At 42.9% G+C, this 6,007-nt stretch overlaps 1 non-coding gene across 1 annotated transcript; it reads left to right on the top strand.

Moving 5' to 3' along the window:
- The first annotated feature begins 4,528 nt into the window (after positions 1 to 4,528).
- On the top strand, positions 4,529 to 4,610 carry trnas-gcu (transfer RNA serine (anticodon GCU)). Its single transcript has one exon. It is a non-coding gene; the product is annotated as a tRNA-Ser (tRNA).
- The last annotated feature ends 1,397 nt before the right edge of the window (positions 4,611 to 6,007 follow it).

The following is a 6,007-nucleotide window of genomic DNA, read 5'->3' as shown; positions in this document are numbered from 1 at the left end:
CCGAAGGGATTGTTCCCTCCGCGACATCCTGGTCCACTCCTCCATTACCCCCAATACCTCGTCCCTTCCCAAGGCACCTTCCCATGCAATCGCAGGAGATATAATACCTGCCCTTTTCCCTCCTCTCTGCTCATTATCTAAAGCCCCAAACACTCCTTTCAGGTGAAGCAGCGATTTACTTGTACTTCTTTCAATTATGTATACTGTATTCACTGCTCACAATGCGGGCTCCTCTAAACTGGGGAGACCAAACGCAGATTAGATGGAACACCTCTGCTCAGGCCGAAAGCATGATCCTGAGCTTCGGGTTGCTTGCCATTTCAACACTTTCCCCTGCTCTCATGTCAACATTTCTGTCTTTGGCCTGTTCCAGTGTTCCAGTGAAAATCAACCCAAGCTCGAGGAGCAGCACCTGACCTTTTGATTCGGCACTCTACAGCCTTGTGAATTGAACATTGTGTTCAATAACATCAGAGCATGACTGGTGTCAGGCAACCACAAGCATTAACACACTCTTTGCCTTTGTCCCAGGACAGCTTTGTTATTTAATCTCTCCTTCCCTCTGCACTATCAAACACCTTCCCCTTTGTTCTCTCCCACATGCCCCTCCCCGTCACTTGTTTAAAACCTAATTCTTTTCTAACCTGTGTCAGTTCTGATGAAAGGTCACAGACCAGAAACGTTAACTCTGTTTCTCTCACCACAGATGCTGCCAGAGCTATTGAGTATTTCCAGCACTTTTTGTTTTTATTTCAGATTTCCAGCATCTGCAGTATTTTGCTTTTATTGTGTCAGAAAGTCTTTCCTTGATTCAGGACTCTTACCTCTCTCCAGAATCTCTCTGCTAAAGATTGAACTTTATCTCATTTCACTCACAGCTCAGGGTCAGTGTGGCACAGTGGGACTTCTGGCTGTCTCCCACTTCACAGTCCATCAGTACTGAGAAAACAATGGGGAATATTACTCACATGTTGTGTTCTGTAACTTTTTACAAACACTTTCATGTATATATTGACTTCCAAAGCAGTGACAGAATGGTGGCTTTAGTGTGTTGTTGAAATAGCTTTGTTGAGTTCGTGCTGTACTAACAGTTAAACAGTTCTTGGTTCAATACCAGGTTTTGGCACTTTCAACCTCTCCTGTGTCTTTTTCTTTGGCTCCAATTGTCAAGCTGCATGATTTACTCTGAAATTAGCACCAGAGAACCAAGGCACCAGCGAGCACGAGGAGCTGAAATAAGCACAGATCAAATCCACTTAATATTTCTGACTGAAGATGGTTGCAAATGCTTCAGCTTCATCTTTTGCACTGACGTGTTCAGCACCACCATCATTGAGGATGTGAATGTTTTTGGAGCCTCCTCATCTTGTTAGTTATTTAATTATCCACCACCATTCACGACTGGATGTGGCAGGACTGTGGAGCTGTGATCTGATCCTGAGGGAGATATCCGTGTGTGGAGTGGCGGGATGTATGGAGAGTGATCCTGAAGAGGGTGTCCGAGCCTGGAGTGGAAGCTTTCCGTGGAGGGACGGGAGTAGGTCATTCAGCCCCAGTGTTTTATAAAGGTTTAGCATAACTTATTTGCTTTTACTCTATGCCTCTATTAATAAAGCCAAGTGTCCTGTTTGCTCTTAGCAACCTTTTCAAACCTTGATCAAAAAAGATTGGTGTACATTGTCTCATTCTTCCTCCCAAACTGTATCACTTCACAAGTCTCTGTGTAAAATTTTATCTGTTGTGTGAAAGCCCATTTTACCAGTGTGTTTAAGTTCCTCTGAAGTGTGTTACTGTCATTGGCATAGGATGAAATTCACGAGCATTCTTTGATGCTATCTCCGTGGAAAGAGCAATCTTACACACTAGATCAAATTGGGATTTTGTGCGTTCAGTATCTTTCCTCATCCACCAATATAAGCACAAATCTGTCTCATAATGTACGGTCTAAGAATGTGCCAATGTTGCAATGTGGTGATAAATTCTTCAGTGTCACAATGTACTCACCAACTGTTTCACTACTTTTCTGATTTCTGGATCCAAGTCTGTAGCTTTCCGCGATCTCTAGTGGCTTAGGGTTGAGCCTCACTTCAACGAAGAAACGGAAAATTATGATTTAAAGATTACACTGTCAATCATTCACATCTCTGTCTTCTCCTGAACTTCGAGTTCAAATTTGTTTGTGAAGTTGATTCACACGTTAAGACAGCACAGTCTTTGTCTTTGTGAAGGAAGTGATTTGGGAATGGCTGTTTGAAACTGTCCCTTCTTGCACAGAAATTCAGTGCAAATACTTGATCACTCACAATTTCCTTGAGAGAAATTTGTTCACAATCGCATTCGACACAGAAACGGCCTCAGCATTAATCTCACTGAAGCAGAATGTGACCGTGTTGTTTGTTTCAGAATGTTGTTGCCGTTATTTTCGCTTTTAACCAAGACTGGGAGACAGGGCAAGGTTGATCCGAGGTTGGAATATATTATCATTCAGGAGCAAGAAAAATCAAAAGGAACAAAATAAGAAAACCCAGTCTCCGGATTTGAGAATCTGTAGATCCGCTTTGGGAAAGTGAATCAGAGCAGAATGAAGGGTGAACTGTCCAGAAGAGATGAAGACACAGCTCAGTCAACACGTTCCCCTGGTTTATGATGCTGGAACATTCCTCACACAGAAATGATTCAACCCAATGACAAACATTCTTCCAGATGATAATTTATGCTGCTGATTTATGGACTGTCTCATGTGGTTACCGAGTGACGACGAGAAGATATTAAACTTTGTTCTATTCAATCTAGCTGTGATAAAGTTTGAATTTTTCTCCCTTTTATAAACAGTATTTGAAGGGTCTCGGTAACAATGTTCAGTGTTGATGAGAGTGGGGTCTGGGTGAGAAGCTGCTGAGTGTGACAGGGTCAGGACTGGATGCAGGAAGTTCTCTGACAGTCTCCCTCTATCTCTCTAATGGGTTTGAGTTGATTTACGACTGGTAGCTTTTATTTTACTTTTCTTATTTAGAGATATAGCCCCTTCGGCCCACCGAGTCTGTGCCAACCAGCAACCACCCATTTATACTAATCCTACATTAATCCCATATTCTCTACCACATCCCCACCATTCTCCTACCACGTACCTACACTAGGGACAATTTACAATGGCCAATTTACCTATCAACCTGCAAGTCTTTTGGAGGTGGGAGGAAACCAGAGCACCCGGCGGAAACCCACACAGACATAGGGAGAACTTGCAAACTCCACACAGGCAGTACCCAGAACTGAATCCTGGTCGCTGGAGCTGTGAGGCTGCGGTGCTGCGGTTCTAACCATTGCGCCACTGTGCTGCTGTTGGTGTTTTGATAAATGAAGGAAGGTCCCTCCACCCATTTTTGTTGGACAGACAGTGTGGTATAAGGATGTAAAGGGTTAATGCTGAAGTTAGTGGGATCAACCCCTCCCACTGTCAGAGTGATGATAGAACAGTCACATGAGATGAAGTTTTGGAGAAGAGAGAGCAGCACCAAGGATGCTAGCTTAGCAGGCTTGATGAGTGTGTATAGAGTATTGTGCAAATTAGAAAAGAGTTCTTAGTTCTTTCAGCAGGAACTGTGTCCAGAAAATATCGAGAAACTCACAATTTTATTATTCAGGAGTCGGAACACAGATATTAATTGCAAGTGACAGTTCTGGGACCAATTAACAAAAAAAGTAGAGAATAATATTGCTCACTGATTGAAATCCCCTAGTGAGGAGACAGTTAAACAGGTGATCTTTTGGGGCATCCTTCGATCCAAGGTTTCAGCAACATTTAATCTCCCTTTTTGGTGAAATTCTCTGTTATTTGCAACTTTTTTTTATCAGCTTTGATGGGCGAGTGAAAAAACTGAAAAGATTGAACAGTTCCATCCTTTCTTTTCTTCCTTCTTCTCTTCTTTCCATCAGTTTCTCTTTTCTGTCCCAGATCAATATAATGATGAGAATGCCAATTTAATCTGCTGTTTCTGGTGTTTTATCCATTCCAATCAAAATTTCAACATTCCAATCAAATCTATTTGTTATTCCACAGTGTCTCTCCATGTGTTTTATTCTGTTGTATTCTCTCACAGTCTGTTTGATGATCAATGTTACATCTCACTCTCTGTTCTGGTGAAGATCAGAAGCAGTGATATCTGTTTACACCACCCGACAAGTCGGCCTGATGCTGTGGCTCGCTGATCATGTGGGGTTAAAGCAATTCTTCCAGTCAGTTAGTTCAGTTTTCATTTCATGAGAAATTCGGTCATCATGACTTCGTCAGTGACCTAATGGTTCAGGTGTCTGAGTGATGTTAATCATGATGTGATGAAATGATTGTATGTTCCAGTCTTTCCGTGGTGGGTTTTCACACTGAGTAGAAACGTGTTGGACATGGTCTGGAAATGTTTCACACTGCTCCATTCCCAACTTCATTTACTGTCAGAAGATATATTTCCATCATTCCACAGCTGGCTGCACAGCCAGAAGCTGTGCTGAAGGTGACAGCTATATCTCTGCAACTGACAAGGTGGCCGAGAGGTTAAGGCGTTGGACTGCTAATCCATTGTGCTTTGCACACGTGGGTTCGAATCCCATCCTTGTCGCTAGTTTATGAGCTGTTTCGTGTATTGTTTATGTTGGGTGAGCTTATGAATCAAGTCAGCCTCGAAACCTGTTCTTGTCAATGTCCAGACAGTGATTCCAGAATTTGTTATACTTTATTAAAATTGAGACAGACAATTGGAATTCTTCACCCAAACTGCACTGGAATGAAGATCAAATAGGGATCACGAAACGGAGCAAGATTTTTCCTCCCCTCCTTCCTTCCATCATTACTTTCTCTGGATTTGCACCAAGTGAAAGACAAATGGGAAAAGCAAATGGCGAGGGAGCAGATGCAGAAAATTATCCTTTGGCAAGAAATTTATTTTCAAATCTTCTTGATAGATTAAGTGAGTGAGCAATGCTTTGGCAGATGGAGTTTAAAATGAGGGGTCATCTACTACCTACGATAGATCAGAGTGTTTTTTTGTAAGAGGTGAGATGTTAGAAACGGTTGAGGAGCAGAGACCCGAATACTGAATTGATAAAAGCTGGTAGAAAATAATGTGAAAAGTGAACAGAATCTGAAGTTTGGAACTCATGTTGTAGTGATATAAAGCTCTGTGCTCCTGAAGTATATGTCCAAGCCCAGATTGTGGGTAATCTGTGGAGAGTGATTTGGTTTTTATTCATTCTTGGGTGTGAGTATCGCTGATAAGGCTAGCATTTATTACCCATTCCTATTGCCGTTGAGAAGGTGGTGGAGAGCTGCCTTCTTGAACTGATGCAGTCCATATGGTGCAGGAACACCCACAGTGCTACTGGGGAGGGAGTTCCAGGATTGTGACCCAACAACAGTGAAGAAATGGCGATATCATTCCAAGTCAAGATGGTGAGTGACTTGGAGGGGAACCTGCAGGTAGTGAGTTCCCATGCATCTGCTGCCCTTGTCCTTCGAGGTGGTAGTGGTCACGAGTTTGGAAGGTGCTGTTGAAGGATACTTGGCGAGTTGCTGCAGTGCATATGGAGATGGTACACACTGCAGCCACTGTTTACTGGTTGTGGAGGGATTGAATGTTTAAGGTGGCGGGTGAGGTGCCGATCAAGTGCGCTGCTTTGTCCTGGATGGTGTTGAGCTTCTTGAGTGTTGTTGAGTGGGATGTATTCCATCACACTCCTGACTTGTGCCTTGTAGATGGTGGACAGGATTTGGGGTGTCAGGAGGTGAGATACCTGCTGCAGAATTCGTAATCTCTGACCTGCGCTTATAGCCACAGCATAGATGTGACTGGTCTTGTTACGTTTCTGGTCAAGATGTTGATGGTGGGGGATTTAACGATGATAATGCTTCTGAATATCAAAAGGTAGATTTTTTTTCTCTCTCATTGGAGATGTTCACTGCTTGGCACTTGTGTGGCCAGAAGGTTGCTTGTCACTTATCAGCTCAAGCCTGAATGTT

This window comes from Heterodontus francisci, unplaced genomic scaffold, assembly GCF_036365525.1.
Source record: "Heterodontus francisci isolate sHetFra1 unplaced genomic scaffold, sHetFra1.hap1 HAP1_SCAFFOLD_992, whole genome shotgun sequence".
NCBI lineage: Eukaryota > Metazoa > Chordata > Chondrichthyes > Heterodontiformes > Heterodontidae > Heterodontus > Heterodontus francisci.
This window is presented reverse-complemented; position numbering and strand designations above follow the sequence as displayed.